The sequence below is a fragment of the Lonchura striata genome, chromosome Z (assembly GCF_046129695.1).
Source record: "Lonchura striata isolate bLonStr1 chromosome Z, bLonStr1.mat, whole genome shotgun sequence".
Taxonomy (NCBI): domain Eukaryota; kingdom Metazoa; phylum Chordata; class Aves; order Passeriformes; family Estrildidae; genus Lonchura; species Lonchura striata.
Window position 1 is genome coordinate 61,246,272 of NC_134642.1, and position 19,275 is coordinate 61,265,546.

General features: G+C 37.5%; 1 protein-coding gene across 1 annotated transcript in view; it reads left to right on the forward strand.

Annotated features, from left to right (window-relative positions):
• SVEP1 (sushi, von Willebrand factor type A, EGF and pentraxin domain containing 1) overlaps positions 1–19,275 on the forward strand; it is a 117,475-nt gene that overhangs the window by 15,547 nt on the left and 82,653 nt on the right. The gene's annotated exons all lie outside the window — the stretch shown is intronic.

Here is a 19,275-nt window from a genome sequence, read left to right on the forward strand (position 1 = left end):
GGAGTTGATTGTAAAGGTGTATTACACTCCCTGCCAATTAATACATTACAATTCTCCTTGTGCCTTCAAAACACCTTTCCTTTTTTCAGTATGTAACCAGGAATTCATAGAGGTTTGAAAGCACCATGAGTGGAGGAATGCAGTTAGGAATCTATATCAGCTCTGGTACAATGGATCAGAATTGTATTTTATGTAAGTGGTTGCAGCTCCCTTTTGTGCTCAATTAACTCTAAACAAATACACTATTCCATTTCAATTCTTTTCAGTTCTAATACTAATTTATTTAAGACAAAAACACATTATCATAATATTTTTCCTTTTGTCATAAATTAGTTTTCCTTCACTTTGAGTGCCATAGTAAAATATTGAACAAAATACCTACAACATTTCTGCCTTTATCAGTAGTTTATGTCATTAAATATTGTATTGAGTTATTCCTCAAGAGAGCAGGACTATCATTTTAGAGTTGCCCTTTCTTCATGAAAGGGTCTTTTGACAGGGTAAGCATACCTTTCAAGTGTCATCAAAAATGGTCAAAGTCAGATTTCTTAAAATGGGCACTTTGCAGCTGCAGACAAAAGTTTCATTTTTGCTTCCTTGGTAGGTGCTTCTGAAATAAATATGTAGAAGGGTCTGGTATTAGATACACTGCAAGTAAGCTGATGATTGCAGCCATCTGCTATGTATGTATGTGATGGCAGTTGAAGTTGCATACATGTATTTTAGGGAGAATTTGACATAAGTATCTCAAACCTGTTCTTTGTGTGTGCTCTGTTCAACTCTTTTCTTTTCCAAGACAGCCAGAAATATAAAAGACAATATGTGTTCTTTAAAGGAAAAAGAGCCTACTTTGAAATCTTTTATTCTGAAAAGGATTCCAGCCTTTTTTTAACATTTCACATTTGAGCATAGCTGTGGATTTGTAAAGCATAAGGAATCTTAAGAATGCATTTTAACTTTTCCTCACTCTATAACGTGCAGGAGAATTTGTGGTAAGTTTACAGTGACAGGACTTCAATTTTAGTTGGACTATTTTTAGTTTTTTGGCAAAACCTGAAGATATTCCACTAGTCTATGTTTCCCTAATACAGTGAGGCTTTTAAAATAAAATTCAATTAAGAGGGAAATTGCTTTTCTCTGTAACATCTGTTAGTTTTGCCATTGTGTTTATTTTCTGTGATTATTTTCTGTATTCTCTGCTTTTCATTATACAGCCTTACTGTTGTTTATGGTTTTAAATGTGAGGCATCAGAATAACATGTAAAAATCCTTACAGTTTTTTACTTTCATAATTACCAGGAAACACACTGTAAATCTTCTGTAAAATAAAATAGGAGTTGCGTACTTTGTGCTGAAAACTAGAATTTCGGTGTCTCACTCCCCCTCTTTCCAGTATTGTTGATGATGTGCCACTAAAGGAAGAACAGACTGACTGCACTCTGTTTTAAAAAGCAAACCAAACAAAACTTCTTGGCCCACACTAGGAACTTCGTGGCCAGAGATATCTGTGGTAACTGTGGCAAAGGAAGGGAGTGAGAGTTGAAACCGAGGCAGGACTGTAACCAGTACCTGAGTATTGCAGAGCACATGAGCACCTCCTCTTCAGTAACTCTTTTTCTTCTCCTTCTTTTCCTTGATTACAAATGTTGAGGTTCAAACTAGAGACAACCAAAGAAAAATACAGAGGGCAGCAAAAATAAATTTTGTGATTTTTCATTAGGACTCTTCCTTCCATTTCATCAATAAATGGTGAGTTGTATAAATCAACTGCACCTTTCATAGGAGAGTAAGAAAAATATTCAAATCTCCACTGGCATCTTCTCTCTCTTACAAGATTAGAATATATGTCTTTGACATGCCATTTTCACAATTTTTTGAGTAAGAGTCTCTTTGGAAAGTTCTGTTTTAGGTGGTCTCTTGGGTTGGATGACATTCTAGGTTCAAGACAATGCAACTGAAGATAGTACCCATCATGTTCACCTCATCAACTACTCCCAAGTACAGCCACAGTTACTGGGGAGGTTAGGAAACTGTTATCTTACAACCACTAGTTTCTTTTGTCCAACAGGTAGACCCCATTTTTTGCAGAACAAAGTATCTATAAAAATGATGTGCAGCTCATAGGGCAGAACAAATAACTTAATTCCTTGTTCTCTGGGCTGGTTATTCATTCTTTTGTTTATATTTAGCTCACTGCTTGGGTATAATTATTGAATTCCACCATCTGCATGAATATTTAATAGCTTGCCCTAGCTTTTATTTAGGAATATGCAGCATATCAGTAATCATATGCACAGCTACTAGGGCAGCATCTTGGCTTCAAAACACCACATGGATTAGATTTTTAAAGAGCCTTTCCAATGAAACATAAAAACATGTGAAAACTTCCCTTTTTTTTTTTTTTTTTTTTTTAACAAATATAAATTCAGAACATATTACTGAAAAGACTTTAAACTGAGGGTATATAGGTCCAGCAAGGGAGGGAAGATTTGCATGTTGTGGTTTCTTGGGCTATGGACCTAATTTTCATCCAAGCATTTTTTCCATGAGATTTTCTGGATTGTTCCTGTTGAGAATGTAAAACCAAACCTGATGTTCATAAATTGGATATCTTTCTAGTTAGGAAAAAAAAACAAAAACTTTTGAATTTTTATATACCACTAGCAGTTCTTTCCTTAGTCATACAGGAATAACATTAATTTTCTTAGTTCTTTCCTTCTTTCACACAAGAAGAACATTAATTCCAGTGGTGAGTCAAATCATCTAGTAAAAGGAAAGTAAATATTTCTCCTGCCTTACTGTCTCCATACTTCCTTCCTTTTGATAGGAGCTTCCACCTCCCAGAAGCTGAATCACCCTTTCTCATTATTTCTCTATGGGAGGTATTTCTTTAGCTAACATGGAGGAGTTACTTGGAATTTGGCAGATGGTACTTGGAAATTTTCAGTAACTTTTCAAGATTCCTCCAAGTCCCAAGGCTTCCAGAGTTAACAACACATCCAACAACATATGCTGTACTCTTCAGCTGGTACCTACCCTACCATGGATCTGGAGGAGAATGACCACTCTGAGATTCTGACTTACAGGGAGGCAAAAGAAGGCAAGAAAGGGAGTGTGGAAAAGAGTGTATAAAATGTCTTCAAGCATAGTAAGATCTCAAGCTAAATTTGCCTGTTGAATCTGAAGGTTTGAATTAGTTCATGGAACTGCAGATTTTCAAGCTCTTAGAACTCTTCAAGCTCTTATTTTCTTACTGTCTCACAAAGCAGTGCTATTTTATGCTTTCATTCATTGATTCTGCATGTTAAAACTGGGTGGGAGTTTGTTTTGATTCCTCTCTCCTCCTTTGCTTTCAATTTCTAAATCAGAAAAATACTCTTGATTTCTAACTCAGCTGTCAGAAAAGAGGGCTCCTTTCAATGCAGCCATTGAAAACTGACAAATTGAAAAAGGGACATTTCTTGGAAGAAAGTGTCAAATGTCTGCTGGTGTGGTATTTTGTATCATATAACCCTGCAGATCTTGATATACCAAAACAAGAAAGGAAATAAAATTTTTACATTAGATGATTTCAAATAGCTTGGATTATAGCTGTGCAAGGAAGTTGGAATGTATGTGCTTAATAAAGCAAGAATTAAATGCTTTCAAAACTTGAACAGTTTGGAAAGACTTAGGAGTTAGACTCACCTGCTGTAGAGAGAGAAAAGCCTTACTTAAGAAACATCTGTAAGCCTGTGATTCACCCCTTTTACTGAACAGCTCTTTAATCATGATCTCATTTCTGTAACGCTATGAGGGGGATGAGATACGTTTGTATACTTCATTATTTGTAATTTAGTCTTCTTTTGTTATACAGTGACTTTCAATCTGTGATAATACACAGAGATTCTATTGTGAATATGCTGTGTCAAAATGCCTGGCTGTCATGAGGAGGGAGCCAAACCAAGAGGAAGGATGCAAAATGCCTGTAACTAAGTAATGCTGAATTGATGCCTAATTAATACTGGCAAAAATATTCCCTGCTGCTATTCTGTATATTTTTTTCTTAGAAATCTTGTGACTGTTTATGGGTAAGAGTTTCAGGAAACATTGTGGTGGTTAAATACAAAAGAAATGTAAATGTGTTTTTGTAGTGAGGGTAGCATAACATCATGATGGGTGAGTACAGGAGAAATGTAAATCAGTTTTCCAGTGGTTTTCCACTGAGAGTACTGGAAGACAAGTGGGTGAGGAAGGTGGATATAAAAAACAAATGCTATGGACATGGCTATGGAAGTTTAGCAGGTTAATTATCTTTTAAAGGGTCTTTTAAAGTCTTAAAACAATAATGTAAATACATTAATAATTGTTGTTTTTGTGAAAACTGAAGAAAATTGCTTTTACGAGTCTTTTGTGTGCAAAATAAATACATCCAGAAGCATGTAGACATGCTCCTCCAGATTTTTTACATTTAAATCTGCTTTCTTAAAAATTAGTCCCATGGAGTCCAGTATTGTGTGCTTTGCTTCTGGAAATTAGGTAGAGGTCCTCTTACCTGTTGTTATAGAAAGCACAGCAAAGCTGAGGGAAAAACTTAATTGGATGCTGCAAGATTTTTTGAAATGTAGCACACAGTAGAGATAAATTCCTTTGGTTTGAAAATTTCAAAGTATTTTGTCAGCATATTGTTCATCTCAGGAGAAGATTTTGGTTGGGTTTTTTGGTGTTTTTTTTTGTTGTTGTTGTTGTTGTTTTGTATGAATGATTGATAGAAATTAAGATTGCTGCATGATCCTAAGGTTTTGCTCTTATTTTAGGTGACTTTTGACCTAAGTAGTTTGTTTCCCACCTGCACAACCTGCTTTGTGAAGATGAGGCATTTCTGGCAGTGAATTTAAATCCAGATTTAGTCCATCAGAAAAACTCTTTCACAAACTATAGAGTCAGACATTGAGCTCTCAATTAAAAAAATTACTTAATCAGTTTGGTACAAAATTTTCACATAAATAAATGGCACATGAAGCTGCTGGTGGGTTTTCACCTTATCCATACTTTTGACAACACTGGTTGAAGTGGCTAAGTGTATCTCCACTAGTATCAATGAGATGTGGATCAAGTCTTTGAAACAGAGTGACTCTTTGCCTTGTGTGTCAACTGATAAATCTTCTGTCCCAAAAGTAAAATTTGCAATTAACATGATAGCTAATATGGGTAACAATGTTTCTGTGGTATATTTTTTTTGTAACTCTGTACCATGTAACTTGTCTCCCTTGAATTTTAAACTTAACTGTGGCAGAAAAAGAAAACCAAAACAAAACCAACAGAAATAATTTCCCTGCATTTCTGCACCATTCCTGAGGAATTTCTTTAACAAACAAAGTTGAAGGTAAAAACCCAGATTCAATTTTGACATATACAGACCAGAAAAACAGATGTGTAATTTTACACCTGTACAAAAACATTCATCCTTTCCATCTAGATGTTATCTGCAGCTTTAGAAAATAAGTTTCTCTGCTAAATAAGGCTCTTTCCTATTAAGTCCAGAACTGTTTCTGCAATACATTTGTTGGAATATTACAACATGATGTACAACTTACTTTTTTTTTCCTTATCTTCAAAGTGACACGTGTTGGTCACCTCAGAATGCCAGGAAAATAAAGCCTCCAGAATATATGTGCAATTTGAGGAGAAGAAGACCGACCATTTGGAGGACTTGAGAGATGCAGAAGCTGTACTCTGATTAGAATTAGACATGACACAGAAATAATCTTCCACTTTCTGTGTCAATCAGATTTAGGCTCTCTATAGAGCCTGTCTCCATGTGTCCTTTGGCCACAAGGTAAACATTGCAGTCAGTAATTATATTAAAAAGGGTTAACATAAGTGTAGGTACATTTAGTTAAATTACTGTAAAATCTTTACTGTTAAGGCTGGGGTTTGCCCTGAGGCTCTAGAGAGGAGAAAAAGCAGTCTGTCTTACCTACACTGAGATTGTGCATGGTTTGAAAACATCCTTTTTAGTAGTGCAGTCCTGGTAGAAGTGGTAGTTTGCCCTGGACATGCCTTGTTTAACTGCTTAAAATGTTCATCAGCCAGCTGTCACTCATTTTTAATAGGTTTAGGCTCAAACCATTTGACAAGAGCCTTTGACAAGACTTTAACTGGTCCTGTACATTTGAAAATCTATTTAAGGGTTGGGACTGGCATCATAGCAGGCACTTATTGGAATAGTTGTCCCCTGAAATCCTTAATGAAAAGTTATCTTGTGCAACATTCTGTGTTTACCTCTGTGGATCACACAGTGTCATCTTACTTCTACTACCTTTTCAGAAACCCATAGTCAGGATGTTTTTGTAGACATATTGTTCCTGAACTTGTACCATCTCACAAATTAAAAGCAGACAACTTAGCCTTCTATAAGCTTTTTACTAGCTTTTCTCTTAGAGAAGAAAATATTTAAATTCTTGAAACAGTGGATCAACGACAAAATAAGATAGCTGCATACAACAAAGTGTTAATTTTTGAAGTAAGGAGAGGTTAAAAATCTGAAAAATTTGTTTTAATTACCTACTTTGTTCCTGGTGGTTCTCCAGGGCTCTGAAGCTTCACATTTAGCTACTTAACTCATTCCTAGAAAGTACTTTCTGCTACAATTAACTTGCAAGTTTTAGTCTTAGTGTCTGTGAGGCTGTGAATAAATATCAGGATTTCTAGCATCATAAAGTGCACAGTAAGTCTTGTTAAAGCTGATTCCTTTAAATGGAATAGAGCACAGCACTCTTATTGTGACAAAATCAGGTATGTCCTTGTCTCTACATCTGGATTTTAATGGATTGTACATAGTGTATTTGTTGTGTGTCAAACAAATATGATTCTTAATTCCTGGAATCTGTTTCAAATTGAGATGGAGTATTTTCTCTTTTTTAAAAAATCCTTCTCTTGTCTTATGCTGTGAAATTCATCCTACCCAAGCCAGGTACACTGCAAAGTGCTTTCCCTGTAAGAAAGAGTACTTCTAATATTTTAAACAAAATTATCTACTTCTCTCCCAATATGATAATATTGTGTATAAAATGCAATTTGCAGCAATTGCAAATGTTCAGATGTGGTGACCTGTTACTTGCCTTGGTTTTGCTGAGAGGGAGAAGAAAGTATAGAAGCAAAAGTGCACAAAGCTCATTAGGTCATAACCCACATCTAAATAAGTCTTTTGTTTGCAGATTTTGACCTAAGCAAAGACTTTCAAGGAAGGTACCAAAAAGTCAGTACAAAGGCTTCTTCCACTACTGTCTGTTCACTTGTCTACCATTATCAAAAGAGCATAAACATTGTAGTGAGAAGGGCTGAGATTATTTTTCTGCTCCCTCTTTGGCCCAGTTCTGTCCATCTGACTTCTCTGTGCTCTCTGTAGAAAATCAGGTTCCTCCGATAATTTCACGATTACTTCAGGGAAGAGCCATCTCTGCCCTCTGCAGTTGTGCTCTCACTCCCTCCCACATTCTCTGTTTCTTCAGCCCCACCGGGGTCCAGAAGCACTCCAGATTCTGGTACCACTCAAGCAAAGACCATGGACAGTGAGAAGGATATGGCGGAAAAAGGACTGTGATGAAAAGGGTTCAAAAGCCCACTCAATTTGGAGAAGAATTACAGCATGTAGTTTACAGAATATATAGATATTCTATTATAAGCTTATTATACCTGAAAAGTACTCATCAGTCAGAATGTTTGGTTGACTTAAAAGTTTGGTCTTACAAGTAGCCATGTTTTCTTCTATCAGCCTAAAATATGCTGCAGATAGCCCAAATTTCTCAACCTGAAACAATGCTGACTGCATAGTGGAGTGTGATCCAGTCCCTAGGGAATGAGAAGGCGGCAGCACAGATCAATTTCATCAAACAGGAAATGGATTTTTACTGTTTTCTTCACTGTGTTAGTGATTTGATAAAAACAGAATCGGGGCTCTGCATAGAAATGGAAACATCTTCAGGCCAAAACCCTAGGGTTTAGTTTGTAACCATGCAAAACAAAGACAGAACAGCAACTCAACACTTCAAATGCAGATGTTTTAGTAGAACTAACACCTGAAGATAGTTTGAGTAGTAGTATTTTTTCTCCCTAGTCTGAAATTTATTGAATAGGAAATGTTCTAGTCAATAAGAATAGGTAGAATGAATGGTCCTTGGGGTTGGTGGGGAGTTGAGAAACTGATGTTACAGAAGTGAGTATAATGCAGTTAAATATATGGTCTAATCTAATATATGGTCTATAGCTATGTCTTATAGATACAATTTGTACCTGTCAGATTTGAAATAAAACCCAATAAAATTAGGCACTAAATTGCAGATTTTAAGCAATGTAAATCAGGGAGAAAAGGCAAAAACCTGTCATCTGTGTCAGTATGAGCAGATGCACTGATTTTTCACAGACCTGCGCTTATTGTAACAGCTTAAGAACTGGCTCTTCTGCTTGGCCATTAACAAAATCTGCTGGGGGTTTTCTCCCCGACATCAAAATAAATATTCTGAATGCCAAAAAAAAATAAGAAAAAGAAAAAAGCAGAGAGAGTGGAACTTTTGCCCAAAAAGTTCAAAGAAAGAGTGTTCCTTTGCAAATGCTAGTAAGTATCCACACAGAATTGCCATCTCCTTATGGCATGTGGTTTGTTTCTCAAACAAAAATTCCAGAAAATTAAGTACAAGAACTTTTCTACATTGAAGCTACTAAGTACTGCATGTCTTTTCTCCAAAGATTATTACCATTAACTCCAACATGTTTGTTGGTTAGTGCTTCACAGATTATTTGAGAGTATAGCATTGCTCTGACTATTGTCAGGCTCCATGTCAGCTCCAGTTTTTGATTTTATGGCAGAAAAGTCCTGGCTATGTTTTCACTGTGGTCCCCTAGTACAACTCATATCTGGAAATACACATAGGTGGTATGAAAAACTGTGTAGAGATAGAGGCAGTATTCTGGTAGAACAAGAAGCACCTACATGATGGGCTGAGAATACCCTAAGTCACATAAATTTAAAGATTATTTCTGAGTTTTATGCCTGTATAAAAATATCTGGAGCTCTGGAAGAAAACACTGGTGTGCTATGGTGTTTTCTCCTTCTGTACCTCATTTCACACATTGCCCACCTGCTGACATCAGAACATACCATGAAGCCTGTGCAGGCATGGGGATGCCAGTCTGCTAAAGCCTGCTGCAATAACTTTGGCATCTTAGGAGTCAAGACCAGTCCATCTGACATCAGCAACACTGTGTATGCTCACTTTGGGGAATCCAGTCATGTGAAGAGGTGCTCTAGAAACTTTATATGCAGCAGATAATTAGTCTGAATCTCCTGCATCTCTTATCCCTGTGACACAGTGGTGCCTTGAGTCTCAAGAAAGAATGTATGGAAGAGCGGCTTTCTCGCAGGAGTATGAAATACTGCAAAAGTCAGTCAAGTAACTCAGTTCACAGGACTAAGGTTTTCTAGTACAAGGAGGAAAGTGGGAGGCTGAGTAGCCGTGTTCTGAGGAGTCACAGTATTAGCACAGGATTTAAGTAGTGCTTGCCAAGCATCATAGTCATATACCAGAAGAGTTACATGTTGTTAAGCTGGTGTTTCTTTTGGATTTGCATTATTTTCTGTCTAAATATATTCTGATCTTTTAGGCCTATTTCTATTGTCAGCTTGCAAAGAATATCATATGAAATACAAATGTTTCCCTCATTTTAGAACCTAAACTTTTGCCTCAACTTTGTATTAAAATATGTTGTCACTTGAAAATCCCTTGAGTTTTTATTTCATTGTGAATTGTAGAGGAGTAAATCCCATATATAAATTTCGATCTCTTTTCTATCTGAATGGCAATTCAAAATGCCTTATGAAATGCAACACCTTTTTTAAAATATGGCACTTCTGTGAGCACCCAAATTCTTCCTGGTTGGCCAAAACCACTAAAAAATTGTCCCAGGGGCAGCACTGGGGTTCTGACTAGGTCATGGCACAAAGTTTTCATTAATTGCTTTATTTCATCAGTGAGAAAAGCCAAGCTGCATTCATGTGTGGCTTTTTAAGTGGACCAGTAGCTCACCTTGTGCTCACAGTCCAAACCCCTGAGAACAGAAATAGTGTGATCAAAATTTGGATTGAGAAGGATCTTGCCTCAGACCGTGAGGGATCCTCTACCAGTATATCTTTAGTGTAACAGCAGCTGAGGGTTCCCTTCATGCCTACTTTTTTCACTACTTAGCAGTGATACTCCTTTTCAATACTCACAGAATCATATAACTAAAATCATTGATTCTGACCATTAACTTAACACTGCCAAGTCCACCACTCAACCAAGCCCCTAAGTACCATTCCTACATATCTAGTAATACCTCCAGGTTTGATGACTCCACTTTTCTGGACAGTCTCTTCCAATGTTTGACTTTCTTGACCTTTTGTTGAAGGAATTTTTACTAGTATCCAACTGAAACTTCCCTGGTGCAATTTGAGGCCATCTCCTTTCATCCTATAACTTGCTCCTTAGAAGAGGCTGACCCCCACCTGGCTACAACTTCTATCCGGGGGTTGTAGAGAGTGATAATGTTTCCCTCCGCCCAAGCCTCCTTTTCTCTGGACCAAACATTCCCAACTCCCTCAGCTACTTGTGCTCTAGAACCTTTTCCATCTTTGCTACCCTTCTTTGGTCACACTTCAGTGCTGCTGTGTCTTTCTTGTAGTGAAGGGCCCAAAACTCACCCATGATATTGGCTCTCCTAGCCTAAGTTCCAAAGGAGTTTAGCCTAGAAGCAGCAATAAGCTATACTGTGGCCCTAAGAGCACAGTTTGTATGGCCCTCAATTCCAGCTAAAAAAATGAGGTGTCTTGCTTTGCCCACCTCCAGGATACTGCTATCTTCACTCTCTTGGTAGCACTTCACCATCAACAGCATTTTATCAGCGCCTTCCCCTCTGTCACAGACAAAAAGGCAACTTTGCACTGTGAAAGTCTGTGAGAAGGCCCTTATTGCCTTCCTGTTCCCCTGCATTTTTTTACCTACCTATCCCTCCAGATGGAGGTGATGGATTACAGCTGTGATTTGTCTGGTTTTTGCCTCAAGGCTGTAGCACAGGCAAGTATTAATGGTAGTAAGTTCAAGGTCTATGACTGTGATGTTTCACAAAGCTGTCTATAACAGCTTGAATTTCACTCCCAGTCATGTTAGAGATTTATTTATTCTCATTATTTTAAGGTAATTTTTTGGAGGCTTCCTACATTGAAATAGAAAGAGCAGTGCCTCATGCATTCATAATCAGAGAGGTATTTTATAAAATGTCACTTACACCCTTACTGGTTCACAGTCTGAAAAAGTACAATAAATTAGCTAAGAATTTGGCTCCATCTCAGGAAAAACTGGGATGTTTTTAGATAGTATTAGTTAAGTTGTGGAGCTAAGTATTTGGAAGTGCTATTTAGAAATAGATTTTTTAGCTAAAACTCTGTGGATTGATAATTTTAGGTCTTGGGTCCATTGAGCAGTCATTTAATAATTTTTGCCACTTACCTTTTTTTTTGACTTGCTTTAGATTGCTGTTAAGAGTGTTCCCTCCTTCTTATATTCCATCTCTGAAGATGCATATGGTCTTGTTTATAGCAAAGAGCTTAGAAAGAGAGCATGTATTTAAAGGAGAAGGTTGGACTGGAAGTGTGGCAGGCCTTTTTTTCTCCCAAAGCATACAAAGAATCTCGCTGCCCTTTAGAAAGAGAACAAGTGATTCTGCCTTTTTAAGGTGGAAAAATTACCTTTGAAGCAGAGAAGAGGATGGAAAAGTGGGACACAGAGCACAGATTCACGTAAATGTGCAGAGAGGTTGAGAACCTAACAGTTCCTGAGTCAACCTCATTCTGGTGATTCCCTGCTCCCTTTCTGAAAGCTGCCGCAGGGTGTTTCATTCTAGTTTAATCTATACCCTTCAGTAAAGTCCTTGGATCTTACAGGTGCTACTTTAGCACTTTTTATCAATACTGATAGCAAAATAGGGGCCTTAAAAATGTAGGACTCACTGCCCTGGGATTCCTTTTTTATGGGAGAATTCCTGCATTGCAGAAAATTAGGTCATTGAAGAGTGGCTGTCTAGTGGGGAATGAAAAGCATGGTTCAGAAATGTTTTAAATGGCAGTTCTTCAGAGAAGGAAGCTGTGTTAGACTGAGGCCTGAGTCTGTGTATTTGGTTAAGGTACTGTAACATAATCATTTTTATTTCTATTTTGCAGCAGTTATATTCACTTTGCTGGCAGCCACAAGACTTAGTATTTATAAATCCTTTCTTCAGTTGAGATCTGAAATTACCCTCTTCCTGCAATAGATACTGCTTTAGCAAGGGTCAGATCTGTTCTTAAGGACATCTTTTATATCTTTCAAAGGAATGAGGTGGTTGGAGGGACAGGGGACAAGGACAATTGGGGAAAATGAAGTGAGAAGCTGTCAGTTTTCCAAATGTTTCTTGAGCAAGCAGCAGTTAGTAGTGAACATACTGACTTAGTTGTTATCTCAGTGCTCTGGCTTTCCATAAATAAGATTTTATTTTGATATACATATTTGAATAATATTAAAAGAATTTAGGGAATCCTATCAGTTTCCATTAGAGTTTTGCTTGAGGAATGGGATATGGGATTTATAGCATTTTTCACGGTATCAGGAGTATCAGTAGTGATTCCAGGAATTAAGTAGGAGCTATAACATCAAGATAACAACAGCTTACTGAACTCTATGTAGGGAGAGTTGAACTAGTTTCACAATATGTAAAAAAATAATTGGCAAAACCAACACTTTTTATGGCCTGATTACTGGCCTGAGACATTGCATGTCCTCCAGCCTTCTTAAGTTAACCAAAACCTCTGTTTCCTACCCTGGGCTGCTAAATAAATAAACATGGAAATAGTGACATATGTTCTCCATCTGCATAGTCATGTGCTATATCTTCAGTGCTCAGAAATGTTACTTAATAGGAGTATAATCACTGTTGTTGAAAAGTATATTTAATGATAAAAATAAGGGATGTGGAAAAGAGGCTGAGTTTGGCACCTAATGCAGTAGTGACAGTTTATTGAGTGTCTGGCAGAAATAGCTTCTCTTTCCTGTTTATAATAACTTTTACTTGCTGCATTCCCCATCTGTGATTGAGCACTGGAACTACTCTGATCTGCAGAGAAAGGAGACAGAAATAGGTATCTGTTTTTTTTAGTTTGGGTTTTTGTTTTTTTTTTTTAACTCCAGGATCATATGCACCAGAAGCTGTTGGGGGTGGGTGTTGGAGGCAACAGAAGAAAAGGAGTATTTCATGTTAGGCTAGCAAAATAATTCAGGAACATACAGAGAGATATTTGCCAGAGAGAAAATTCACAACTTTCGTATCAATGAGAATGAGAAAATCTGACAATGTAGAGTCCCTTGACTACTCCTGGATTCCCTACACAAGCAGCTCCTCTCAGGAAAGCTGGTTTACTCACTGAGTTTGAGCTGCAAGTAATTTTTGGTTACTATTAAGTCCCAAGAATCACTGAACAAAAAATTTTTCAAGTTGTTGAGTTGGTGAACATAGTGGAAATGGATCTTGAACCACCAGGCACGTTCTTCAGTGTGAAGATTGGGGTGCATGCTTTGTCAGTTCTAAACCCTTCTCCCTTATTTTGTTAAATTGAGCAATCCCAGGAGAAGATGATGTGTGGAGTTAGCTGTAACACGAGACTCCTGCTCTCTGCTTCTGGAAGAAAGTGCAGACTATGCTGAGCAAGTGCTGGCTGGATTGTGGTAATTTCAGTGAGTCCCAGGGGTCGCAGGCAGTGGAGATTCTCACTTCTGTCCAGATTCCTCTGGGTGTAGCACGTTAGTTGTTAAAGAATAAGTTTTTTCATCCCAGCTCAGACTTCTCTCTTGCCAAGTTGCTCCTCTTTCAAGCTGTGGATAAAGGAAGTCTATTTCTTGTTTCCTAGTGCATACCTCTAGCTCACACAGCAGTTAGCTGAGCAGCATAAACTGCAGTCCAGTGGAGTTTTTCAACTCCTCCGTATGCAACAGCCATCACTGGGGATCTGGCCTAGGGATAATTTTAGCCCTTTAGGCACCTATTTGCTGATTATTAGTCCTTCCTTTTAGGGAGGCAGGTGATCGGTTGGTGCAAATGTTTTCTTTTCTTGTCCTTTCCTTTTCCTTCTTGACCCAGAACACTTTGTGAAAGGATGAAAGCACAAGTAGAGCTATTTGATACATGGTAAAATGGTTAGACCAGGCCTAGAGAACCCTGGGCTGCCAGTGCCTTCAGACAAAAGAGATGCTAGATCTCTCAAGCAGGTATTTGTTCATCTATGGGTAGCCCAGATGAAACAAAATGTTTGGACTCTCTTTAATGGAATTTTCTTTACATCACTCAGGCTGTTTGTTGTAGTTTTTTAAATTTGCTGTTCTAAAAATGAATGTGCAACCTCACAGCAATGATACCAAAATGGCAAACAAGTGCAGCTAGTACAGGATGGCGAAGCTCTTTTTCAGTGTTTATATATTTAAACAGCAGTATGCTATCCAGGGCACTTATGGCAGTACTATTTAGAGTAGCATGTGCTATCACATCAGCAGTGACCAAGGTTTGCTGAGGAATGTGTGTCTGTGATTATGATAAAGACCATATCCAGAGAAGCCTTCTGTATAGCAGTGCTGCTCTGAGGAAGCATTTTCAGAATTTATTGTATTTCCCCTTATGTATAAGGTCTCAGTCTGCATGAAGTTTTAGACAAAAAAAAATGCTTCACTTGCATGTAAATAAATTCATAAATAATCTGCATTTGCTTAGCAAACTTAACCATATTAACTGAGTTAATTTCCCAGAAATATTTTTTGTAGTTTTCCAGTTAGTTTTACACTTTTAGCTTGATAATATCTAGAAATACATGGGGACATGAGGACATAAATCAGTATTCAAGTTCTAAAAATTAGACGTGCTGGTATGAACTGATATCTGTAGCTTATAGGCATGTATGTATTTGGGCATCTTCTCCAATGTATCACCTAAGCTGGATTTTAGGTCCATGCAAACAACAAACCTGTAACTGTCTAAAATGCACTGAGACTTAAACCAAAAAAGCTTCATTTCAATACCTGAATGTCACATCTGTAACTAGATATTGCACAAGTTGCCAGGATCTATCTTGTGATTTTGTAGATCGAGCAAAGCATAGGTAGACTTCCTTTAAAGTTACAGTACATGAAATCAGGATATTTTTTTCTTATTTTTAAGCCACATACCTTGAAACAAAAAAGAGAAGTTACTTTCTGTAAAAGTATGTATAGTAATCTCTATCAGTAGTCTTTATTTTTATGATAGTAAAACATTTAAAATACACCTCACTGGTCTGTGTCCTTGCAATGCAAGTGTGGTTCAAGTATGAATCTGTTTAAGGCACTCACCTTGCTTTTAACGTGGGATAGCTGGTCTGCTTCTTAAAAAAATGTTTCAAAGGTGGGCATAGGTGGATTTCCTGTATATTCTCAATACTGCTGCTATGACCAAGGAGGATGTTTGGCATTCAGAGTCATTGCTGTGCAGTAATCATGTGTGAATGCGCTGGCCTCAAGCCTACCCAGAGATGCTCAGCACCTGGACCTCCCTGTGGAGAAGGTTCTCATTGGCATGCTAACATTTACAAGCTGTGATGCCTCCTGGGCTTATATTTTTCAAGCAGGCAGATTGAAGATGAGGGTGCTTGCAGTACCAGGATGAGATGCTCACCCAAGGACTTGATCTCCTTACAGGCAACATCTTCTGCCCCATAGGAGGGGATCCAAGATACTCATTTTTATCAAGATAATGTTTTTTCTTCTGAAAGTTTTCTATGACTGTTTGAAGTGCTTAAAAATCTAGAGCTAAACGATCTCAAAGTGTCACAGCGAATTCTGCGAATTCTGCCGACTACTCAGCACTGAAATATTTCAATTGCTGTCTGTAACCTCAGCTGTAAGGTTTGAATGAACCATCCCCTATGTATCATGTAGAGACAGCTAAACTTCTGAATTATTCCAGCCTGCTGCCTTTGTCTGAGAGAAAATTCACAGAACTACTAAGGAGATGGAGGAAAATATATCTAATAAGAACAGAGACATCTAGCTTGTTAAATTGCTAATCATGTTGCTTTGAGAAGGATGCTTAAAAAAGACTGACAAAGTGCAAATGGATGAGCAAGTTCAATGCCATCTGAAATTAATGCAGAGCACATGCTGGGGATAATAGGAGATATCCAAGAGTTGGAGAACATGCTAAGACTTAGAAATCCTTCTCTGATCCCTACACATAAAGACAAGCTCAGGGTTTTCCTTTGCAGTCTTTATACAAGTCATACATGTCAAATGTTTAACTAAAGCTACTTCCTTGCCTAGTTTTTATAATCCCAGCATGTTCCTGCCTCATTTTTGTTTGTTTGTTGTTGTTTGTTTGGGTTTGGTTGGTTTTGTTTTTTTTTTTTGTAGCATCATACATGTTGCAAATTGCAGAAAGGTGGATTACTGCATCTGCCAAAAGTTTAGAATTTTTTTCTTTCTCTTTCTAAAGGCCTTTTATAATCACAATGTGGGCAACCTGACAAACCTACCATATAGAAGATCTTAAGAAAAACCATCTTCCTAGATAATAAAGGTGACAACAAAATCTGTAATTCCTGGAAGTAATCTTTACAATAGAGACCGATTTTGTGGAGAGACTTAGAGAAGCAAGCTTAAAGATCTTTGTGTGCTGGTCCAGTAAAATATACTTCAGAGGCCATGACGGTCTGTAATCCTACTGGCCCAAGCTGAGAAGGGCTCGTAAGATGGTTGCAGCAAAAGCTAAGAGATGTCGCTGTGAAATAAATGGGGATGGCAGAGGTCTGGGGATTTCCATGCAGATGTGGCCTCCCATGTGTTATTCACATTCTTCCATTGCAGAGGTCACTCACACTTCAAGTGTGCAGCAGTAGCAGAAGGGGTTTTGGGGGCAGGATGCAGTTTGAGCAACACTGTGTGCTAGTACTGCAGGACATCCCAAGAAGTCTTTGACTGCTTGGTGTGGAATGGAATCGCCATTTCCTACATGACACCATGGGCTTGACCTTGTAAAGTGCATTTTATTTGGCAGGCTATTGTCAAAAGAAATTCATAATAGCCTCTTGTTCCTACTGCTGCTTCTTAGCAAGAGTATGCTTGGCCCTTAGACAAATCTGATCATACAGCACTTTGTCATGTTGAGAGATGAAGATATGAAAGTAGAAAGACGTAGCATGACACTGTACTATAATTTACCTATGTATCCTTAATTATCCCATTTAGTAAAATAAATAAGTTTTATAGTCAGATCTATGCATGATGACAAATTTAATACATGACTAATGGCAAATACCACTACCAGAGCACTTTTTTCACACACATGAATGTTACAGTGACAACTTTTTTTTTTTTCCCCACTGTTGACAAGGCATAGAAATAATAGGTGAAATAAAGGAGTAGAAGGGAGAACCGACAACTTCAGACTGCAGTTCTCCAAGGACATAAATGTGAGTTGAGTTGAGGTTTTGGTTGTGAATCTCCCACATAACTTCCAAGAAATTACTAGAAACACAAGGAATCATATGTCAGGTCTAAGATCCAGACAACTAAAAATCTCCATGTCCAGTGTTTGGAGATTTTGCAACCTATGGGTTCCATCATTTTTAGTGGGCACGAGGAAACCAAGTAAGAACAGCTGTACTGTGATTCTGGGACAGATCTGTTGAGTACCTATCCATGAAATCAATGTCATAAAAATAATTACAGTATCATAATCATGACTTGGTTAAATGGCAAACTAGGCTTTCTTTCCTCATTGAAGATGTTTGGAGGCTAAGTTATAAAGATTATTGGAGATTTACATCAGGGTATCATTTCATTTAGGCTTTGCACTTTTGAGGAAAAATGAGAATTATAGCCTACAGTCATCAGAGTAGCTGTGTATCAATATATCTTCTGCATCAGAGTGATGCAGAAGAGAGCAGGATATTGCCTCGCTGATTCCTGCTATGTCCCACAAAAGATAAATCCTTAATCAGATCCTTCATTAGCATAACGTGTGGGGAAAATGGTTCATGCCAGGGATTACTTAGTAAATGTAGTTAGTGGGAGAAATTATGCATTGAAAGAAAATACAAAATCCCTCAAATTAATCTTTGAAATACATGAAGTTTTAGTCTCCTCTCTCCTAACACTAGGATAATTGAAGAATAAATCCATTTCAGTGACTTAGAGCATGAGACTAGATGGAGAGGAAATTAAGTTGGCCTGCTCTCCCAGGATTTTGACAGTTTTACATTTTTAAGGCAGAAATGTTTATCCTTAAATTTTTTACTTGTACATTTAGAGGAAGTCACAGAGTAGAAAAACCTTTTGTCCCATTATCTCCACCTGTTTAAGTCCAGACTGGAGTCTTCATGCCATTGTGGGGGTTCAGTATTAGTTGGCTTAACTTTGCTGATGGCTTTAGTTTTTGTGGTTATAAAAAAGCCAAACTGGATAGTATATATTAATTGTTTGGAGACTCTCTAAAATAAACCTTTGTTTTTTTGTTGTCACTTCTACAATATTAAATTCTTGTGAAGATTAAAATGTCAATTATTTCATAATTGTAGGAAGGCAGAATAAAATTCCTATGAATTTAAAATGTTCTTTAATTTTTTGGCAGCCTTTTCTAACATTCCATGTTCATTGCTTAACTTCAAACAACATCTTGACATATAGTTGTGCTGTCAGTATGGTTAGTTGACTGAAATGTCTGCCCTGTGGGTCTTTGTTTCTAGCAAACCCCTGTCATATTTCTTTTCTAGGGATTTATTTTTGCAACTTAAGTATAAGTAAGAAAGTGCATTCCATTGGTGACCAAACATGTCATCGTGTCAGCCCAGTAATGTTCAAAACCAGAAGAGACGTCCTCAGTTTTCTTACAGTTTTTCAGTTAGTTATACACCTAGGAGAATATATGTGAGGAGGAAAATGCACAAGGCATGCTGAATTAATGCATTTACATTTTAATTAATACATTTACATGAATTAAGTAAAACCACATATTACTTAATTATGATTTATGGTCAGAAAGTTATTGCACTGTCCTTACTATAGACAATAGAATATGCATGTGAATTGTTAATGAATATCTACCATTTTATGAAAGCAGGTTGTTGATGACAGCTTCAATACGGGCCATTTTTGTGTGCTTGGGGAATTTGGGTCTTGTGCTCATTTTAGTTTGCACACTAATCCCTGGTTC